The sequence below is a fragment of the Leuresthes tenuis genome, unplaced genomic scaffold, assembly GCF_036924035.1.
Source record: "Leuresthes tenuis unplaced genomic scaffold, fLeuTen1.0.hap1 SCAF_5, whole genome shotgun sequence".
NCBI classification, from domain to species: Eukaryota; Metazoa; Chordata; class Actinopteri; order Atheriniformes; family Atherinopsidae; genus Leuresthes; species Leuresthes tenuis.
In genome coordinates, this window is record NW_027325359.1 from 24,411,601 (window position 1) to 24,434,354 (window position 22,754).

At 45.3% G+C, this 22,754-nt stretch overlaps 5 non-coding genes across 5 annotated transcripts; all 5 read right to left on the reverse strand.

The window, feature by feature from the left end:
* Positions 1-7,547: 7,547 nt before the first annotated feature.
* LOC140308287 (U5 spliceosomal RNA) lies at positions 7,548-7,661 on the reverse strand. Its single transcript, XR_011916248.1, has one exon. It is a non-coding gene; the product is annotated as a U5 spliceosomal RNA (small nuclear RNA).
* Positions 7,662-8,072: 411 nt separating this feature from the next.
* LOC140307907 (U2 spliceosomal RNA) lies at positions 8,073-8,263 on the reverse strand. Its single transcript, XR_011915929.1, has one exon. It is a non-coding gene; the product is annotated as a U2 spliceosomal RNA (small nuclear RNA).
* A 308-nt stretch (positions 8,264-8,571) lies between these two features.
* LOC140308151 (U5 spliceosomal RNA) lies at positions 8,572-8,685 on the reverse strand. The gene has a single exon (XR_011916124.1). It is a non-coding gene; the product is annotated as a U5 spliceosomal RNA (small nuclear RNA).
* A 411-nt stretch (positions 8,686-9,096) lies between these two features.
* Positions 9,097-9,287, reverse strand: LOC140308165 (U2 spliceosomal RNA). The gene has a single exon (XR_011916137.1). It is a non-coding gene; the product is annotated as a U2 spliceosomal RNA (small nuclear RNA).
* Positions 9,288-9,572: 285 nt separating this feature from the next.
* LOC140308152 (U5 spliceosomal RNA) lies at positions 9,573-9,686 on the reverse strand. The gene has a single exon (XR_011916125.1). It is a non-coding gene; the product is annotated as a U5 spliceosomal RNA (small nuclear RNA).
* Between the last annotated feature and the right edge of the window lie 13,068 nt (positions 9,687-22,754).

Here is a 22,754-nt window from a genome sequence, read left to right on the forward strand (position 1 = left end):
GGTTATCTCTGGAAGGAAGAAGTCTCCATGGCGAAATTCCACACTGGTGAAAAATGGGAAAAGAGTGTGTCGGAAAGCTGAGCGCCGATGGAGAAAAACAAATCTCCAGGTTCATTATGACATCTATAAAGAGAAACTTCACTCTTATAATTTACAACTGAGGAATGCAAGGAAATCCTACTTCCCTGACATCATCACCAAAAACAGTCATAATGCTCGGGCCTTATTTGCTACAGTTGACAGGCTAACAAACCCTCCTGTGTCAGTGGCAAATGAACTCCATTCCACCATGGCCTGCAATGACTTTGCCAAATTCTTCATAGACAAAGTCCAAAATATTAGACAAGCAGTTGGTACATCAGCAGCAGGTTCAGCATATGTACTGTGTCCACCGAAAACCGGTTTAAACACCATGACACTATTTCAACCCATTAACAGTAAAGACCTGGAGGACATCTTACGTCACCTGAAGTCCTCCTCTTGCTGTTTAGACATCCTACCAACAGGTTTTTTCAAAGGGGTCTCAAAGACTTTGGAGTCAGACCTGTTACTGATTGTGAACCTGTCCTTAACGTCAGGTGTGTTTCCAGAGCCACTAAAAACAGCTGTAATTAAACCTCTGCTGAAAAAGGACAATCTTGATAAGACGCAAATGAACAACTACAGGCCCATCTCAAATCTCCCATTTTTAAGTAAGATCATTGAAAAAGGGGTTTTTCAACAGCTTAATTACTTTTTAACACAAAATAACTGCTATGATACCTTCCAGTCAGGCTTTAGACAGCACCACAGCACTGAGACTGCTCTGACCAAAGTGTTTAATGACATATGTCTGAATACAGACAGTGGAAAAATGTCAGTCTTAGTTTTACTGGATCTCAGTGCTGCCTTTGATACAGTTGACCACAATATATTACTCAAACAACTGGAGAACTGGGCTGGTCTTTCCGGAACTCTACTAAACTGGTTCAAAACATACTTAGAGAACAGGAAGTACTTTGTGTCAATAGGTAACTTTACATCTGAGCAGACAAGAATCACAAGTTCCCCAAGGTTCCATCCTGGGACCTCTTCTGTTTAACATCTACATGCTCCCACTGGCACAGATTATAAAAAACAACCAAATAAACTACCATAGCTATGCAGATGACACACAGATGTATATAACAATGTCACCAGGAGACAGAGGGCCTGTACAGGCCCTTGGAAAATGCATTGAGGAGATTAATGACTGGATGTGCCACAACTTCCTCCAGCTAAACATAAACAAAACTGAGGTAATTGTCTTTGGAGCCAAAGATAAACGATTGAAAGTCACCACAGAGCTTCAATCTATAAATCTAAAAACGACCAACCAGGCCAGAAATCTGGGTGTAGTGATGGACTCAGACCTAAATTTGGACAAACACATTAAGGCATTAACAAAGTCAGCCTACTATCACCTTAAGAATATATCAAGGCTAAAAGATCTGATGTCTCAGCAGGACCTGGAAAAACTAGTCCATGCATTCATCTTTAGTAGGCTTGATTATTGTAATAGCATCTTTACAGGTCTGCCTAAAAAGTCAGTTAGACAACTGCAGCTCATCCAGAACTCAGCTGCTCGAGTCCTCACTAAGACCAAAAAAGTGGAGCACATCACAGTCCAGCTCTCAAGTCTTTACACTGGCTGCCTGTCCATCAGAGGATAGACTTTAAAGTTCTGATGCTGGTCTATAAAGCTCTGAATGGTCAAGGACCAAAATACATCAGTGACCTCCTGACCCACTATGAACCTTCCAGACCCCTCAGGTCATCTGGATCCGGTATTTTATCAGTTCCCAGAGTCAAAACCAGACATGGAGAAGCTGCATTCAGCTTCTATGCTCCACATGTCTGGAACAAAGTCCCAGAAAGCCTCAGATCAGCTGAAACACTCAGTGTATTTAAGTCCAGGTTGAAGACACATCTATTTTCAGCTGCATTTGAATAAGCTTGAGTTTCAAAACGGAATCATGTTTTAACTATTGATTTTATCTTTCATATATATAATTTTTTCTGATTTTATCTATTGTTCTTATTTCCTTCTTTTGTTTAAATTTTAAATCATGCTTTTTATTTCTTCTGTTTTAATGTCTCTGTGAAGCACTTTGAATCACCTTGTTGTTGAATTGTGCTATACAAATATACTTGCCTTGTCTTGCCTTGCCTTACATTGTCGGGCATTCGCACCTTGTCTTACCCGCTTTTTACAAACTATAGTCAGACATCCACACCTTCTTGCAGCTGAACCACCTCCGCTTACTGTTTTGATCATGTATGGTCTGGCAATACTACCTTTTCTTACCCGTTTGTGAGTAATTATGGCTGGACACCTACTTTCAGCAGAACACCACCTCTCTCGCTTTTGATGATGTATGGACCGGCATTCTTACCTTTTCTAACACATTTTTCAGCAATTATGTTCGGAGATTCACACCTACTCACAGACGAACAACTCCGCTCCCGCATTTGATGGTGTATAGTCGGGCATTCTCACCCTTTCTCATCAGCTTTTTGCAAATTATGATCTGACATCCACACCTACTTGCAGTCGAACAGTTCTGCTCCCGCTTTTGATTATGTTTGGTTGGATATTCGAACCTTTTCTTAACTGGTTTTTACAAACTTTGGTTGGACGTTCACACCTTCTTGTAGCCGAACACATCCACAGCTGCTTTTGATGATGTATGGTTGGGCATTCGCACCTTTTTTTTACCCATTTTTCAGGAATTATGGGTGGATATTCACACCTTCTTGCAGCTGAACACCTCCTCTCCCACTTATGATCATGTGCGGTTTGATTTTAGAAATTTTTACTTTCATGTTTTCTAGCAATTATTGATGGACATTCACACCTTCTTGCAGCTGAACACCTCCTCTCCCACTTATGATCATGCGCGGTTTGATATTAGAAATTTTTACTTTCATGTTTTCTAGCAATTATTGATGGACATTCAGACCTTCTTTGCAGCTGAACACCTCCGCTCCCGCTTTTGATCATACATTGTCGGGCATTCATAACTTGTCTTACCAGATTTTTACAAACTTTAGTCGAACATTCACACCTTCTTGCAGCTGAACACCTCCGCTCCCGCTTTTGATGGTGTAAAGTCGGGCTTTCGAGCCTTTTCTTACCCGGTTTTTAGAAATTATGGTTGGATATTCAGACCTTGCAGCCGAACACCTCCGCTCCCTCTTTTGATCATACATTGTCGGGCATTCGCACCTTGTCTTACCCGCTTTTTACAAACTATAGTCAGACATTCACACGTTGCAGCTGAACCACCTCCGCTCCCTGTTTTGATCATGTATGGAGTGGCAATACTACCTTTTCTTACCCATTTGTGAGTAATTATGGCTGGACATTCACACCTACTTGCAGTCGAACAGCTCTGCTCCTGCTTTTGATTTTGTTTGGTTGGATATTCGAACCTTTTCTTAACTGCTTTTTACAAACTTTGGTCGGACGTTCACACCTTCTTGCAACCGAACACCTCCGCTTCCGCTTTTGATGGTATATATTCGGGAATTCGAACATTATCTTACCCGTTTTTTACAAACCATGGTCGGACTTTCACACCTTCTTGTAGCCGAACAACTCCACTCCCGCTATTGATTGTGTACAGTCGTGTAGTTTAACCTTTTCTTACCCGCTTTTTACCAACTATGGTCGGACATTCACACCGTCTACAGCGGAACACCTCCGCTTCCGCTTTTGATGGTGTATAGTCGGGCATTCGAACCTTTTCTTACCCGCTTTTTACAAATTATGGTTGGACATTCAGACCTTGCAGCCGAAAACCTCCGCTCCCTCTTTTGATCATACATTGTCGGGCATTTGCACCTTTTCTTACCCGCTTTTTACAAACCATGGTCGGACTGTCACACCTTCTTGTAGCCGAACACATCTGCTCCCGCTATTGATTGTGTACAGTCGGGTTTTTTTAACCTTTTCTTACCCGCTTTTTACCAACTCTGGTCGGACATTCACACCTTCTTACAGCGGAACACCTCCGCTCCCTCTTTTGATGGTGTATGTTCGGGCATTCGAACCTTTTCTTACCCGCTTTTTACAAACTATGCTCGGACATTCAAACCTTTTTATAGCCGAACACATCCACTCCTGCTTTTGATGATGTGTGGTTGGGCATTCGAACCCACTTCTTGCCCGCTTTTCATTAATTATGGGTGGACATTCACACCTTGTCGCAGCCAAACACCTCCGCTCCCTGTTTTGATGGTGTATGGTTGGACATTCGCACCTTTTCTCACCCGCTTTTTGCAAACTATGGTCAGCAATTCACAGCTTCCTCTCCACCATACTTGTATGGTGGGATATTCACACCCACTTGCATCCGAAGACCTCCGCCCCCACTTTTGTTGATATTTAGTCGGTCATTCGCACCTTACCCGCTTTTGGCAAACTATGGCCTTCTTGCAGCCAAACACCTCTGATCTCGCTTTTGATGATGTAAGGTTGGGCATTCAGACCTTGCTTCACATGCTTTTCACCAAATATAGTCGGACATTCACACCTTCTTGCAGCCGAACACTTCCGCTCCACCTTTTAGTGTTCTATCACACCTTTTTTTCACCGCATTTTATAGATTATGGTTGGAAATTCTCAACCACTCTCATCCGAAGACCTCTCCTCCCGCTTTTGTTAATATATTTGAACTTTAGTCGGACATTCACACCTTCTTGCAGCTGAACCACCTCCGCTACCTGTTTTGATCATGTATGGTCTGGCAATACTACTTTTTCTTACCCGTTTGTGAGTAATTATGGCTGGACATTCACACCTACTTTCAGCAGAACACCACCTCTCTCGCTTTTGATGATGTATGGACCGGCATTCTTACCTTTTCTAACACATTTTTCAGCAATTATGGTCGGAGATTCACACCTACTCACAGACAAACAACTCCGCTCCCGCATTTGATGGTGTATAGTCGGGCATTCTCACCCTTTCTCATCAGCTTTTTGCAAATTATGATCTGACATTAACACCTGCTTTTGATGATGTATGGTTGGGTATTCGCACCTTTTTTTTACCCATTTTTAAGGAATTATGGGTGGACATTCACACCTTCTTGCAGCTGAACACCTCCTCTCCCACTTATGATCATGTGCGGTTTGATTTTCGAAATTTTTACTTTAATTTTTTCTAGCAATTATTGATGGACATTCAGACCTTCTTGCAGCTGAACATCTCCGCTCCCGCTTTTGATCATACATTGTCGGACATTCATACCTTGTCTTACCAGATTTTTACAAACTTTAGTCGAACATTCACACCTTCTTGCAGCTGAACACCTCCGCTCCCGCTTTTGATGGTGTAAAGCCGGGCTTTTGAGCCTTTTCTTACCCGGTTTTTAGAAATTATGGTTGGGCATTCAGACCTTGCAGCCGAACACCTCCGCTCCCTATTTTGATTATACATTGTCGGGCATTCGCACCTTGTCTTACCCGCTTTTTACAAACTATAGTCAGACATTCACACGTTGCAGCTGAACCACCTCCGCTCCCTGTTTTGATCATGTATGGTCTGGCAATACTACCTTTTCTTACCCGTTTGTGAGTAATTATGGCTGGACATTCACACCTACTTTCAGCAGAACACCACCTCTCTCGCTTTTGATGATGTATGGACCGGCATTCTTACCTTTTCTAACACATTTTTCAGCAATTATGGTCGCAGATTCACACCTACTCACAGACAAACAACTCCGCTCCCGCATTTGATGGTGTATAGTCGGGCATTCTCACCCTTTCTCATCAGCTTTTTGCAAATCATGATCTGACATTCACACCTACTTGCAGTCGAAAAGCTCTGCTCCCGCTTTTGATTATGTTTGGTTGGATATTCGAACCTTTTCTTAACTGCTTTTTACAAACTTTGTTCGGAGGTTCACGTCTTCTTGAAGCCGAACACCTCCGCTTCCGCTTTTGATGGTGTACAGTCGGGCATTTTAACCTTTTCTTACCCGCTTTTTACCAACTATGGTCGGACATTCACACCTTCTTGCAGCTGAACACCTCCGCTCCCGCTTTTGATGGTGTATAGTCGGGCTTTCGAGCCTTTTCTTCCCCGGTTTTTACAAATTATGGTTGGACATTCAGACCTTGCAGCCGAAAACCTCCGCTCCCTCTTTTGATCATACATTGTTGGGCATTCGCACCTTGTCTTACGCGCTTTTTACAAACTTTAGTCAGAAATTCACACCTTGCAGCTGAACCTCCTCCGCTCCCTGTTTTGATCATGTATAGTCTGGCAATACTACCATTTCTTACCCGTTTGTGAGTAATCTTCTAAAAGGTCATACCTGTCATTTTTTCCATTGAAACCATAAATATTTAAGAGGTTAAAGTCTTGCCCCATAAAATTCAAGTGTGCTAAAAGTGCCCGTCCGTCTCGCACCAGAACATGCGGATTTTTAATTAGAATGGCCACACCATCATTTTTAATTTGATTTGAGCCACTCCATATAGATAAATTGGGCCACATTTCCTCCCATTGTCTATGGTTTTTCAAAAAAGGTAGTCCACATTCTTGTATTAAAAACACATCTGATTTTATGGAGTCTAAGAAGGATATAATACTCTGGGCTCTTGTCTTTGATTTCACACTTCTCACATTTAGTGTTGAGAAGGTGAGAACCATTAAAAGGATAAAGGAAAGTAGGTATGTCATTTTCGTTTTTCTAAGTTATCAAAACAAATTACACACTCAGGTTATTTCTTGGGAAACTAGCTCTCCTTTTCGGACTCTCGTGTTGGCCTCTGATGCAATGTTGCATTTAACTTTGAGTCCCTGGGGGTTGATTGCAGAGCTAAAGGGAATCAGAGGACAACTCAGATGCCGTCCTCCTCGGCTGTTGACCTTCGGGGAGGTGAGTACCTTCACTAGACTCACCTGTCTGCTCTTCCTCCTCATTTAGCTTAGCTCCACCATCTGCCTGTGAATTCTCACAGACTTCAGCACTGAGTGGTGAGGCCTCTACAGGCCCCTCTCCTTTTTGCTCCTCACTTCCAATCCAAGCTTTTAGCGGGAAGTTTGAATTTATTGGGTCAACCTCTTCACTTTGTTCACCAACTGCCACCTCAGAAGAGGTGATTTAATTCTCCACAGAGATTACATTTCCTGCCATTTGGACACTCTCCAAAAGTGTCCCCAATTTCTCTGCACTTCCCACATATCACCTTGGTACAAGCCTCAACCAGGTGCCCATGCTCACCACACTTGCGGCAGAGCTTGGGCTGCCCCTGGTACTGGATGTAACCTCGGTTTTCGAGGTGGCCAGAGTGTCACTTTGCATCTCCGCCCACCCGCTGCACTGAGCACTCTTCAGCCCTTTTAAATGGTATAACTTTGCACTCCCGCACGCTCCAGCGAGCACCATTCAAGCAACAACTTTGCACTCCAGCTTCAAACATCGGCACAGTCGCAACAAGTAAGGCAACTCTACTCAGAGAAGTCACTCTGCACAGTAACAAGATTTCTTTTGCACAGACAGAAAGGGCTTCACCCGCAAAGGTAAAGCCTGCCAAAAATAGCAACAACTCATTAGTGCTGCTCTCCACGGAAGTCTTTAGTAAAAGGCGAAAGACTTGTACATTATGAAGAGAAACCAGAGTACGATTATCTGTCACTGCGGGAGCAGGGCATCAGGCTAGTTGGCATAGCCACCTTCCCCATGGTGAGCTTTGCTTGGTTGAGACGCTTGCTCCCCCTCCTTGCTCCTCGGCTGACCAAGTAGGAAAAATCGGGCCCTATTCGATGGCTGCCTTGTCTTTTACTCTGTGCAAAAGACAAGGCAGCCACAAACACCACGGGAACACCGTATTGAGGCTTTGTTCTGACCGCTCATTCAGTGTCGCGTTTCTTTCAAGCAATTCTCCCGGTTAGCCTGCACTCGGCTCGCCCCCAGAGCTGTGTTAAAGTCTACTTCGCATTCACTCTCTTTTCTCAGCAGACTAAAAGAAAGTTTCATCTTGGGCTCCCTGAAACTTCCATCCTGCACCACTGTTTGCTTTTTCACAAGAGCAGAGAAGAGCGCACCGTTCCCAGCGGCACTGCAGTACCGGGTCGATGCTTGGAGTGAACGGAGCAAGCTCCTTTTTCAACTCCTATTGCTAAAAATCCATTTAATATGTAGTCCTCGTACAAAGGCCATATCAGATATTAAACTGATAAGAACAGGTACTACACTTGATCTTAGCCAAAAGGCCGAGAAGCGATAACTGTCCACTGGTTCACGTCCGAGGGCCCTTCCTGGCACAATGCACACTTGTAGCGGTGTTCTTTTTATGGCCATAGGTGGCCAGAGTGTCACTTTGCACCTCCGCCCACCCGCTGCACTGAGCACTCTTCAGCCCTTTTAAATGGTATAACTTTGCACTCCCGCACGCTCCAGCAAGCACCATCCAAGCAACAACGTTGCACTCCAGCTTCAAACATCGGCACAGTCGCAACAAGTAAGGCGACTCTACTCAGAGAAGTCACTCTGCACAGTAACAAGATTTCTTTTGCACAGACGGAAAGGGCTTCACCCGCAAAGGTAAAGCCTGCCAAAAATAGAAACAACTCATTAGTGCTGCTTTCCACGGAAGTCTTTAGTAAAAGGCGAAAGACTTGTACGTTATGAAGAGAAACCAGAGTACGATTATCCGTCACTGCGGGAGCAGGGCATCAGGCTAGTTGGCATAGCCACCTTCCCCATGGTGAGCTTTGCTTGGTTGAGACGCTTGCTCCCCCTCCATGATCCTCGGCTGACCAAGTAGGAAAAATCGGGCCCTATTCGATGGCTGCCTTGTCTTTTACTCTGTGCAAAAGACAAGGCAGCCACAAACACCACGGGAACACTGTATTGAGGCTTTGTTCTGACCGCTCATTCAGTGTCGCGTTTCTTTCAAGTAATTCTCCCGGTTAGCCCGCACTCGGCTTGCCCCCAGAGCTGTGTTAAAGTCTACTTCGCATTCACTCTCTTTTCTCAGCAGACTAAAAGAAAATTTCATCTTGGGCTCCCTGAAACTTCCATCCTGCACCACTGTTTGCTTTTTCACAAGAGCAGAGAAGAGCGCACCGTTCCCAGCGGCACTGCAGTACCGGGTCGATGCTTGGAGTGAACGGAGCAAGCTCCTTTTTCAACTCCTATTGCTAAAAATCAATTTAATATGTAGTCCTCGTACAAAGGTCATATCAGATATTAAACTGATAAGAACAGGTACTACACTTGATCTTAGCCAAAAGGCCGAGAAGTGATATCTGTCCACTGGTTCACGTCCAAGGGCCCTTCCTGGCACAATGCGCACTTGTAGCGGTGTTCTTTTTATGGCCATAGGTGGCCAGAGTGTCACTTTGCACCTCCGCCCACCCGCTGCACTGAGCACTCTTCAGCCCTTTTAAATGGTATAACTTTGCACTCCCGCACGTTCCAGCAAGCACCATCCAAGCAACATCGGCACAGTTGCAACAAGTAAGGCGACTCTACTCAGAGAAGTCACTCTGCACAGTAACAAGATTTCTTTTGCACAGACGGAAAGGGCTTCACCCGCAAAGGTAAAGCCTGCCAAAAATAGAAACAACTCATTAGTGCTGCTTTCCACGGAAGTCTTTAGTAAAAGGCGAAAGACTTGTACGTTATGAAGAGAAACCAGAGTACGATTATCCATCACTGCGGGAGCAGGGCATCAGGCTAGTTGGCATAGCCACCTTCCCCATGGTGAGCTTTGCTTGGTTGAGACGCTTGCTCCCCCCCTTGCTCCTCGGCTGACCAAGTAGGAACAATCGGGCCCTATTCGATGGCTGCCTTGTCTTTTACTCTGTGCAAAAGACAAGGCAGCAACAAAAACACCACGGGAAAACCGTATTGAGGCTTTGTTCTGACCGCTCATTCGGTGTCGCGTTTCTTTCAAGCAATTCTCCCGGTTAGCCCACACTCGGCTCGCTCCTAGAGCCGTGTTAAAGTCTACTTCGCATTCATTCTTGTTTCTCAGCAGACTCTTGGGATTTTATCTATAAAATGAATTCCTTCACTCAAACTATGTTAAAACTGCTTTGTCCTTCATATTTACCATGTCTAGAAAGATTTAAACAAAAAAAACAACGTTGTACTTTGCAGTAAAAGACAGAGCAAATCTAAAGTTTCATGAATCCGAGAATAAGCTTACTTTCATGAGTTCTTCACGATTTGGGATTTTGCTATAAAATGAATTCCTTCACTCAAACTAAATCGCTAATCTGTTACATGTAAGGCAGATGTCAAATTCACCGAAATAGGATCTAAGGGTATTCGGCCAATCGAGCTGTAGCAGCTTCGGTAAAAGAGTATAAGTTGAAGAGTTTGTGAATAAAGGTGTGCGCACACATAGTGAGCTGTAGGAAAATAGGCAGGGAGCAATGCCGGCTGGGGTATATGTTCTTGTATGTTGTCTGACTGTTTGATTTGAATGTGTTGTGTAAGTGTCCCGTTGAATGTTACATGTTTGGGCTTTGACACGCTTCACTGTGGTTGTTAACTGTGTGGTGTGTCCTGAAATGTTATATGTTTGGGCTGTGTGACATGCTTAATGCTTGTCAGTAGCTACCCACTTATTCATATATAGCAACTGACAACATAAGAAGTCCGGACATACTTTGATAGTAGTTGTAGAAGTATCCTTATTGATAATAGATAAACTAATTCATAGTGATAGAACAGTAGATGAACAGGTGCCTGCACATGTCTCACGAAAATAAAATGGGTGTATGATTGCTGACGGCAGAGCAATACTGCCAAACTTATGAGTTCTTGTGGCAAACTTGATTCAGTGTCTTGACGTGTATACGCTGTTTCGCTGACTTGATTGTCACAAGAAACAAAGTGTGTTTGATAAGATCCGACCATTTTATTACGGGAGGATCAGTATCAGTATTCGGCTGCAAGTAGTTGTGAATGTCCAACCATAATTTGTAAAAAGCGGGTAAGAAAAGGTTCTCATGCCCGACTATACATTAACAAAAGCGGGAGGAGAGGTCTTCGGATGAGAGTGGGTGAGAATTTCCAACCATAATCTATAAAATGCGGTGAAGAAAAAGGTGTGAATGCTACATAGAACACTCAAAAGTGGAGCGGAAGTGTTCGGCTGCAAGAAGGTGTGAATGTCCGACTATATTTGGTGAAAAGTAGGTGAAGCAAGGTCTGAATGCCCAACCTTACATCATCAAAAGCGAGATCAGGTGTTTGGCTGCAAGAAGGCCATAGTTTGCCAAAAGCGGGTAAGGTGCGAATGACCGACTAAATATCAACAAAAGTGGGGGCGGAGGTCTTCGGATGCAAGTGGGTGTGAATATCCCACCATACAAGTATGGTGGAGAGGAAGCTGTGAATGGCCGACCATAGTAAAAAGCGGGTGAGAAAAGGTGCGAATGTCCACCATTATACACCATCAAAACAGGGAGCGGAGGTGTTTGGCTGCGACAAGGTGTGAATGTCCACCCATAATTAATGAAAAGCGGGCAACAAGTAGGTTTGAATGCCCAACCATACATCATCAAAATAAGGAGCGGAGGTGTTCCGTTGTAAGAAGTTATGAATGTCCGACCATAGTTGGTAAAAAGCGGGTAAGAAAAGGTTAAAATACCCGACTGTACACAATCAATAGCGGGAGCGGAGTTGTTCGGCTACTAAAAGGTGTGAAAGTCCGACCAAGTTTTGTAAAAAGCGGGTAAGAAAAGGTTCGAATGCCCGACAATTTATGATCAAAAGAGGGAGCGGAGTTGTTCAGCTGCAAGAAGGTCTGAATGTCCATCAATAATTGCTAGAAAAAATTAAAGTAAAAATTTTGAAAATCAAACCGCACATGATCATAAGTGGGAGAGGAGGTGTTCAGCTGCAAGAAGGTGTGAATGTCCACCCATAATTACTGAAAAATGGGTAAAAAAAAGGTGCGAATACCCAACCATACATCATCAAAAGCAGCTGTGGATGTGTTCGGCTACAAGAGGGTTTGAACGTCCAACCAAAGTTTGTAAAAAGCAGTTAAGAAAAGTTTCAAATATCCAACCAAACATAATCAAAAGCGGGAGCAGAACTGTTCGACTGCAAGTAAGTGTGAATGTCAGATCATAATTTGCAAAACAACAACTATACACCATCAAATGCGGGAGCGGAGTTGTTCGTCTGTTAGTAGGTGTGAATCTCCGACCATAATTGCTGAAAAATGTGTTAGAAAAGGTAAGAATGCCGGTCCATACATCATCAAAAGCGAGAGAGGTGGTGTTCTGCTGAAAGTAGGTGTGAATGTCCAGCCATAATTACTCACAAACAGGTAAGAAAATGTAGTATTGCCAGATCATACATGATCAAAACAGGGAGCGGAGGTGGTTCAGCTGCAAGAAGGTGTGAATGTCCGACTAAAGTTCAAATATATTCACAAAAGCGGGAGGAGAGGTCTTCGGATGAGAGTGGTTGAGAATTTCCAACCATAATCCATAAAATGCGGTGAAAAAAAGGTGTGATAGAACACTAAAAGGTGGAGCAGACGTGTTCCGCTGTAAGAAGGTGTGAATGTCCGACCATAGTTTGTAAAAAGCGGGTAAGAAAAGGTTAAAATACCCGACTGTACACCACCAATAGCGGGAGCAGGGTTGTTCGGGTACAAGAAGGTGTGAAAGTCCACCCATGGTTTGTAAAAAGCGGGTAACAAAAGGTTCGAATGCCCGAATATATACTATCAAAAGCGGAAGCGGAGGTGTTCGGCTGCAAGAAGGTGTGAACGTCCGACCAAAGTTTGTAAAAAGCAGTTAAGAAAAGGTTCGAATATCCAACCAAACAAAATCAAAAGCGGGAGCAGAGCTGTTCGACTGCAAGTAGGTGTGAATGTCCAGCCATAATTACTCACAACCGGGTAAGAAAAGGTAGTATTGCCAGACCATACATAATCAAAACAGGGAGCAGAGGTGGTTCAGCTGCAACGTGTGAATGTCTGACTATAGTTTGCAAAAAGCGGGTAAGACAAGGTGCGAATAACCGACAATGTATGATCAAAAGAGGGAGCGGAGGTGTTCGGCTGCAAGGTCTGAATGTCCAACCATAATTTCTAAAAACCAGGTAAGAAAAGGCTCGAAAGCCCGACTATACACCATCAAAAGCGGAAGCGGAGGTGTTCGGCTTCAAGAAGACGTGTACCTCCGAACAAAGTTTGTAAAAAGCAGTTAAGAAAAGGTTCGAATATCCAACCAAACATAATCAAAAGCGGGAGCAGAGCTGTTCGACTGCAAGTAGGTGTGAATGTCAGATCATAATTTGCAAAAAGCTGATGAGAAAGGGTGAGAATGCCCGACTATACACCATCAAATGCGGTAGCGGAGTTGTTCGGCTTTGAGTAGGTGTGAATGTCCAGCCAAAATTACTCACAAACGGGTAAGAAAAGGTAGTATTGCCAGACCATACATGATCAAAACAGGGAGCGGAGGTGGTTCAGCTGCAAGAAGGTCTGAATGTCCGACTAAAGTTTGTAAAAAGCGCGTAAGACAAGGTGCGAATGCCAGACAATGTATGATCAAAAGAGGGAGCGGAGGTGTTAGGTTGCAAGAAGGTCTGAATGTCCAACCATAATTTGTAAAAACCGGGAAGAAAAGGCTCGAAAGCCCTACTATACACCATCAAAAGCGCGAGCAGAGGGGTTCAGCTGCAAGAAGGTCTGAATGTCCATCAATAATTTCTTTAAAACATGAAAGAAAATTTTCGAATATCAAACCGCACATGATCATAAGCGGGAGAGGATGTTTTCAGCTGCAAGACGGTGTGAATGTCCACCCATAATTCCTGAAAAATGGGTAAAAAAAGGTGCGAATGCCCAACCATACATTATCAAAAGCAGCTGTGAATATCAGATCATAATTTGCAAAAAGCTGATGAGAAAGAGTGAGAATGCCCGACTATACACCATCAAATGCGGGAGCGGAGGTGTTCGGCTCTGAGTAGGTGGGAATGTCCGACCATAATTGCTGAAAAATGTGTTAGAAAAGGTAAGAATGCCGGTCCATACATCATCAAAAGCGAGAGAGGTGGTGTTCTGCTGAAAGTAGGTGTGAATGTCCAGCCATAATTACTCACAAACGGGTAAGAAAAGGTAGTATTGCCAGACCATACATGATCAAAACAGGGAGCGGAGGTGATTCAGCTGCAAGAAGGTGTGAATGTCCGACTAAAGTTCAAATATATTAACAAAAGCGGGAGGAGAGGTCTTCGGATGACAATGGTTGAGAATTTCCAACCATAATCTATAAAATGCGGTGAAAAAAAGGTGTTATAGAACACTAAAAGGTGGAGCGGAAGTGTTCGGCTGCAAGAAGGTGTGAATGTCCGACTATATTTGGTGAAAAGCAGGGGAAGCAAGGTCTGAATGCCCAACCTTACATCATCAAAAGCGAGATCAGAGGTGTTTGGCTGCAAGAAGGCCATAGTTTGCCAAAAGCGGGTAAGGTGCGAATGACCGACTAAATATCAACAAAAGTGGGGGCGGAGGTCTTCGGATGCAAGTGGGTGTGAATCTTCCACCATACAAGTATGGTGGAGAGGAAGCTGTGAATTGCTGACCATAGTTTGCAAAAAGCGGTTGAGAAAAGGTGCGAATGTCCAACCATACATGATCAAAACAGGGAGCGGAGGTGTTTGGCTGCGACAAGGTGTGAATGTCCACCCATAATTAATGAAAAGCGGGCAAGAAGTAGGTTCGAATGCCCAACCACACATCATCAAAAGCAGGAGTGGATGTGTTCGGCTACAAGAAGGTTTGAATGTCCGAGCATAGTTTGTAAAAAGCGGGTAAGAAAAGGTTCGAATGCCCGAACATACACCATCAAAAGAGGGAGCGGACGTGTTCCGCTTTAAGAAGGTGTGAATGTCCGACCAGAGTTGGTAAGAAGCGGGTAAGAAAACGTTAAAAAACCTGACTGTACACAATCAATAGTGGGAGCGGATGTGTTCAGCTACAAGAAGGTGTGACAGTCCGACCATGGTTTGTAAAAAGCGGGTAAGAAAAGTTGCAAATGCCCGACAATGTATGATCAAAAGAGGGAGCGGAGCTTTTCGGCTACAAGAAGGATTGAATGTCCGACCATAGTTTGTAAAAAGCGGGTAAGAAAAGGTTCGAATGCCCGACTATACACCATCAAAAGCGGAAGCGGAGGTGTTCCGCTGTAAGACGGTGTGAATGTCCAACCATAGTTGGTAAAAAGCGGGTAAGAAAAGGTTAAACTACCCGACTGTACACAATCAATAGCGTGAGTGGAGTTGTTCGGCTACAAGAAGGTGTGAAAGTCCGACCATGGTTTGTAAAAAGCGGGTAAGAAAAGGTTCGAATTCCCGAATATATACCATCAAAAGCGGAAGCGGAGGTGTTCGGTTGCAAGAAGGTTTGAACGTCCGACCAAAGTTTGTAAAAAGCAGTTAAGAAAAGCGTCGAATATCCAACCAAACAAAATCAAAAGCGGGAGCAGAGCTGTTCGACTGCAAGTAGGTGTGAATGTCCAGCCATAATTACTCACAAACGGGTAAGAAAAGCTAGTATTGCCAGACCATACATGATCAAAACAGGGAGCGGAGGTGGTTCAGCTGCAACGTGTGAATGTCTGACTATAGTTTGTAAAAAGCGGGTAAGACAAGGTGCGAATGCCCAACAATGTATGATCAAAAGAGGGAGCGGAGGTGTTCGGCTACAAGAAGGTGTGAAAGTCCGACCATGGTTTGTAAAAAGCAGGTAAGAAAAGGTTCGAATGCCCGAACATACACCATCAAAAGAGGGAGCGGACGTGTTCCGCTGTAAGAAGGTGTGAATGTCCGACCATAGTTGGTAAAAAGCGGGTAAGAAAAGGTTAAAATACCCGACTGTACACAATCAATAGCGGGAGCAGAGTTGTTCGGCTACAAGAAGGTGTGAAAGTCCACCCATGGTATGTAAAAAGCGGGTAACAAAAGGTTCGAATGCCCAAATATGTACCATCAAAAGCGGAAGCAGAGGTGTTCGACTGCAAGTAGGTGTGAATATCAGATCATATGCAAAAAGTTGATGAGAAAGGGTGAGAATGCCTGACTAAACACCATCAAATGCGGGAGCGGAAGTGTTTGGCTGTGAGTAGGTGTGAATGTCCGACCATAATTGCTGAAAAATGTGTTAGAAAAGGTAAGAATGCTGGACCATACATCATCAAAAGCGGGAGAGGTGGTGTTCGGCTGCAAGAAGGTGTGAAAGTCCGACCATGGTTTGTAAAAAGCGGGTAAGAAAAGGTTTGAATGCCCGAATATACACCATCAAAAGTGGAAGCGGAATTGTTCGGCTGCAAGAAGGTGTGAACGTCCGACCAGTTTGTAAAAAGCAGTGAAAAGCGAGAAAAAGCTTTTCGTTAGTTTTGCATGATTTGGGATTTTGCTTATAAAATGCATTCCTTCACTCAAACTATGTTAAAACTGATTTGTCCTTCATATTTACCTTGTCTAGAAAGATTTAAACAAAAAAAAACCCCAACGTACTTTGCAGTAAAAGAAAGAGCAAATCTAAGATCTAAAAGTTTCAGGAATCCGAGTATAAGCTTGCTTTCATGAGTTCTTCACGATTTCGGATTTTGCTACAAAATGAATTGCTTTGCTCAAACCAAGTTAAACCTGCTTTGTCCTTCCATATTTATCAATGTCGAGATAGATTTAAACAAAACAAAGAAAACACGTTGTACTTTGCAATATAACAAATAGCAACACTGAAGGATCAGGAATCCGAGAATAAGCTTTTCATGTGTTGTGCATGTTTTGAGATTTTGTTTTAAAATGAATTCCTTCACTCAAACTATGTTAAAACTGCTTTGACATTGATAAATATGAAGACAAAGCAATTTTAACTTGGTTTGAGCAAAGCAATTCATTTTATAGGAAAATCCGAAATCATGCAGAACGTATGAAAATAAGCTTATTCTCGGATTCCTGTTCCTTCAGTGTTGCTCTTTCTTCTACTGCAATATACAATGTTGTTCTTTGTTGAAGTCGATCTAGACATTGATAAATATGAAGTTAAAAGCAGTTTTAACATAGTTTGAGTGAAGGAATTCATTTTATAGCAAAATCCCAAATCATGCAGAACGTATGAAAAGAAGCTTATTCTCGGATTCCTGTTCCTTCAGTGTCTCTCTTTCTTCTACTGCAATATACAATGTTGTTCTTTGTTGAAGTCGATCTAGACATTGATAAATATGAAGGACAAAGTAGTTTTCACTTGGTTTGAGTGAAGGAATTCATTTTATACATAAAATCCCAAATCATGCAGAACGTATGAAAGTAAGCTTATTCTCGGATTCCTGTTCCTTCAGTGTTGCTCTTTCTTCTACTGCAATATACAATGTTGTTCTTTGTTGAAGTCGATCTAGACATTGATAAATATGAAGGTAAAAGCAGTTTTAACATAGTTTGAGTGAAGGAATTCATTTTATAGCAAAATCCCAAATCATGCAGAACGTATGAAAAGAAGCTTATTCTCGGATTCCTGTTCCTTCAGTGTCTCTCTTTCTTCTACTGCAATATACAATGTTGTTCTTTGTTGAAGTCGATCTAGACATTGATAAATATGAAGGTAAAAGCCGTTTTACCATAGTTTGATTGAAGGAATGCATTTTATAAGCAAAATCCCAAATCATGCAGAACTCATGAAAAGCTTTTTCTCGGATTTCTGAACCTTTCTTTCTTTTACTGCAAAATACTACGTTGTTTTTTGTTCAAATCTATCTAGACATTTATAAATACCAGCCGAACATCTCTGCTGCCGCTTTTGATAATTTATGGTTTGGTATTCTTACCTTTTCTTACCCGTTTGTGAGTAATTATGGCTGGATATTCACACCTTCTTGCAGCCGAACACCACCTCTCCCGCTTTTGATGATGTATGGGCTGGCATTCTTACCTTTTCTAACACATTTTTCAGCAACTAGGGTGGGACATTCACACCTACTCACAGACAAACACCTCCGCTCTCGCATTTGATGGTGTATAGTAGGGCATTCTCACCCTTTCTCATCAGCTTTTTGCAAATTATGATCTGACATTCACACCTACTGCTTTTTACAAACTATGGTCAGACATTCACACCGTCTTACAGTGCAACACCTCCGCTCCCGCTTTTGATGGTGTATAGGCTGGCATTCTTACCTTTTCTAACACATTTTTCAGCAACTAGGGTGGGACATTCACACCTACTCACAGACAAACACCTCCGCTCTCGCATTTGATGGTGTATAGTAGGGCATTCTCACCCTTTCTCATCAGCTTTTTGCAAATTATGATCTGACATTCACACCTACTGCTTTTTACAAACTATGGTCAGACATTCACACCGTCTTACATTGCAACACCTCCGCTCCCGCTTTTGATGGTGTATAGTCGGGCATTCAAACCTTTCTTACCCGCTTTTTACAAACTTTGGTCGGACATTCAGACCTTCTTGTAGCCGAAAACCTCCGCTCCCTCTTTTGATCATATATTGTCGGGCATTCGCACCTTTTCTTACCCGCTTTTTACAAACCATGGTGAGACTTTCACACCTTCTTGTAGCCGAACACATCCGCTCCCGCTATTGATTGTGTACAGTCGGATATTTGAACCTTTTCTTACCTTCTTTTTACCAACTATGGTTGGGCATTCACACCTACTTACAGCGGAACACGTCCGGTCTGTCTTTTGATGGTGTATGTTCGGGCATTCGAAGCTTTTCTTACCCGCTTTTTACAAACTATGCTCGGACATTCAAACCTTCTTGTAGCCGAACACATCCACTCCTGCTTTTGATGATGTTTGGTTGGGCATTGGAACCTACTTGTTGCCCGCTATTCATTAATTATGGGTGGACATTAAAACCTTGTCGCAGCCAAACACGTCCGCTCCCTGTTTTGATCATGTATGGTTGGACATTCGCACCTTTTCTCACCCGCTTTTTGCAAACAATGGTCAGCAATTTATAGCTTCCTCTCCACCATACTTGTATGGTGGAATATTCACACCCACTTGCATCCGAAGACCTCCGCCCCCACTTTTGTTGATATTTAGTCGGTCATTCGCACCTTACCCGCTTTTGGCAAACTATGGCCTTCTTGCAGCCAAACACCTCTGATCTCGCTTTTGATGATGTAAGGTTGGGCATTCAGACCTTGCTTCACATGCTTTTCACCAAATATAGTCGGACATTCACACCTTCTTGCAGCCGAACACTTCCGCTCCACCTTTTAGTGTTCTATAACACCTTTTTTTCACCGCATTTTATAGATTATGGTTGGAAATTCTCAAACACTCTCATCCGAAGACTTCTCCTCTCGCTTTTGTGAATATATTTGAACTTTAGTCGGACATTCACACCTTCTTGCAGCTGAACCACCTCCGCTCCCTGTTTTGATCATGTATGGTCTGGCAATACTACCTTTTCTTACCCGTTTGTGAGTAATTATGGCTGGACATTCACACCTACTTTCAGCAGAACACCACTTCTCTCGCTTTTGATGATGTATGGACCGGCATTCTTACCTTTTCTAACACATTTTTCAGCAATTATGGTCGGAGATTCACACCTACTCACAGACGAACAACTCCGCTCCCGCATTTGATGGTGTATAGTTGGGCATTCTCACCCTTTCTCATCAGCTTTTTGCAAATTATGATCTGACATCCCTCCCTCCTGAGCTGTCACCTTATCGTGGTGGGGGAGTTTGCGTGCCCCAATGAGTCCGGGAGCTATGTTGCTCGGGGCTTTAAGCCCCTGGTAGGGTCACCCAAGGCAAGCAGATCCTAGATGAGGGACCAGACAAAGAACAGCTCAAAAGACCCCTTATGATGAACAAAAAATTTGGACCTCGTGATCCCTTGCCCGGATATGGGACACCGGGGCCTCCCCCCGGAGCCAGGCCCGGGGGTGGGGCCCGGCAGCGGGCGCCTGGTGGCCGGGTCTGTGCCCATGGGGCTCGGTCGGGCATAGCCCGAAATGATGACGTGGGTCCCCCTTCCGACGGGCTCACCACCCGTGGGAGGGGCCAAGGGGGTCGGGTGCGATGTGAGCTGGGTAGCGGCCGAAGGCAGAGGCCTTGGCGGTCTGATCCTCGGCTACTGAAGCTAGCTCTTGGGACGTGGAATGTCACCTCTCTGTTGGGGAAGGAGCCGGAGCTGGTGCGCGAGGCTGAGCGGTTCCGGCTAGATATAGTCGGACTCACCTCGACGCACGGCTTGGGCTCTGGAACCAGTCCTCTTGAGAGGGGTTGGACTCTCTTCCACTCTGGAGTTGCCCGTGGTGAGAGGCGCAGAGCAGGTGTGGGCATACTTATTGCCCCCCGGCTGTGTGCCAGTACATTGGGGTTTACCCCAGTGAACGAGAGGGTAGCCTCCCTCCGCCTTCGGGTGGGGGGACGAGTCCTGACTGTTGTTTGTGCCTATGCGCCAAACAGCAGTTCAGAGTACCCACCCTTTTTGGAGTCTCTGGGGGAGGCACTGGAGAATGCTCCTACCGGAGACTCCCTCGTTCTGCTGGGGGACTTCAATGCTCACGTGGGCAATGACAGTGAGACCTGGAGGGGTGTGATTGGGAGGAACGGCCCCCCCGATCTGAACCAGAGTGGTGTTATGTTGTTGGACTTCTGTGCTGGTCATGGACTGTCCATAACGAACACCATGTTCAGACATAAGGGTGTCCATATGTGCACTTGGCACCAGGACACCCTTGGCCGCAGTTCGATGATCGACTTTGTGGTTGTATCATCGGACTTGCGGCCGTATGTCCTGGACACTCGGGTGAAGAGAGGGGCGGAGCTGTCAACTGATCACCACCTGGTGGTGAGTTGGCTCCGCTGGTGGGGGAGGATGCCGATCAGACCTGGCAGGCCCAAACGTATTGTGAGGGTCTGCTGGGAGCGTTTGTCAGAATCCCCCGTCAGAAGGAGCTTTAACTCCCACCTCCGGCAGAGCTTCAACCATATCCCGGGGGAGGTGGGGGACATTGAGTCCGAATGGGCCATGTTCCGTGACTCCATTGCCGAGGCAGCTGATCGGAGTTGTGGCCGTAAGGTGGTCGGTGCCTGTCGTGGCGGCAACCCTCGAACCTGCTGGTGGACACCAGTGGTGAGGGAAGCCGTCAAGCTGAAGAAGGAGTCCTATCGGGCCTTTTTGGCCAGTGGGACCCTGGAAGCAGCTGATAGGTACCGACAGGCCAGACGGGCTGCGGCTTCGGCGGTTGCTGAGAAAAAAACTCGGGCCTGGGAGGAGTTCGGTGAGACCATGGAGAACGATTTCCGGACGGCCTCGAAGAGATTCTGGTCCACCATCCGGCGTCTCAGGGGGGGGAAGCGGCTCACAGTCAACACTGTTTACAGTGGGGACGGGGCTTTGCTGACCTCAACTAGGGATGTTGTGAGTCGGTGGGGGGAGTACTTCGAGGAACTCCTCAATCCTACCAACACGTGCTCGGAAGAGGCAGAGTCGGAGAGCTCGGAGACGGGGCCTCCCATTTCTGGGGCTGAGGTTGCCGAGGTGGTCAAAAAGCTCCTCGGTGGCAAGGGCCCGGGGGTGGATGAGGTCCGTCCTGAGTTTCTCAAGGCTCTGGATGTTGTAGGGCTGTCTTGGCTGACACGCCTCTGCAGCATCGCGTGGACATCGGGGACAGTGCCTCTGGACTGGCAGATTGGGGTGGTGGTCCCCCTCTTTAAAAAGGGGGACCGGAGGGTGTGTTCCAACTATAGGGGTATCACACTCCTCAGCCTCCCTGGTAAGGTCTATTCGGGGGTATTGGAGAGGAGGATCCGTCGGATAATCGAGCCTCGGATTCAGGAGATGCAGTGTGGCTTTCGTCCTGGCCGTGGAACAGTGGACCAGCTCTATACCCTCGGCAGGATCCTGGAGGGTGCATGGGAGTTCGCCCAACCAGTCTACATGTGTTTTGTGGACTTGGAGAAAGCGTTCGACCGTGTCCCTCGTGGAGTCCTGTGGGGGGTGCTCCGGGAATATGGAGTGCCGGACCCCTTGATAGGGTCCGTTCGGTCTCTGTATGACCGGTGCCAGAGTTTGGTCCGCATTGCCGGCAGTAAGTCGGATACGTTTCCGGTGAGAGTTGGACTCCGTCAGGGCTGCCCTTTGTCACCGATTCTGTTCCTAACTTTTATGGACAGAATTTCTAGGCGCAGCCAGGGCGTTGAGGGTGTCCGATTTGGCGACCTCAGAATCGGGTCTCTGCTTTTTGCAGATGATGTGGTTCTGTTAGCGTCGTCAGGCCGTGACCTTCAGCTCTCACTGGAGCGATTCGCAGCCGAGTGTGAAGCGGCTGGGATGAGAATCAGCACCTCCAAATCCGAGACTATGGTTCTCAGCCGGAAAAGGGTGGAATGCTCTCTCCGGGTCGGGAATGAGATCCTTCCCCAAGTGGAGGAGTTCAAGTATCTCGGGGTCTTGTTCACGAGTGAGGGACGAATGGAGCGGGAGATTGACGGGCGGATCGGTGCGGCGTCTGCAGTGTTGCGGGCTCTGCACCGACCCGTCGTTGTGAAGAGGGAGCTGAGCCAGAAGGCGAAGCTCTCTACTTACTGGTCAATCTACGTTCCCATCCTCACCTATGGTCACGAGTTGTGGGTAGTGACCGAAAGAACAAGATCGCGAATACAAGCGGCCGAAATGGGTTTCCTCCGCAGGGTGTCTGGGCTCTCCCTTAGAGATAGGGTGAGAAGCTCAGTCATCCGGGAG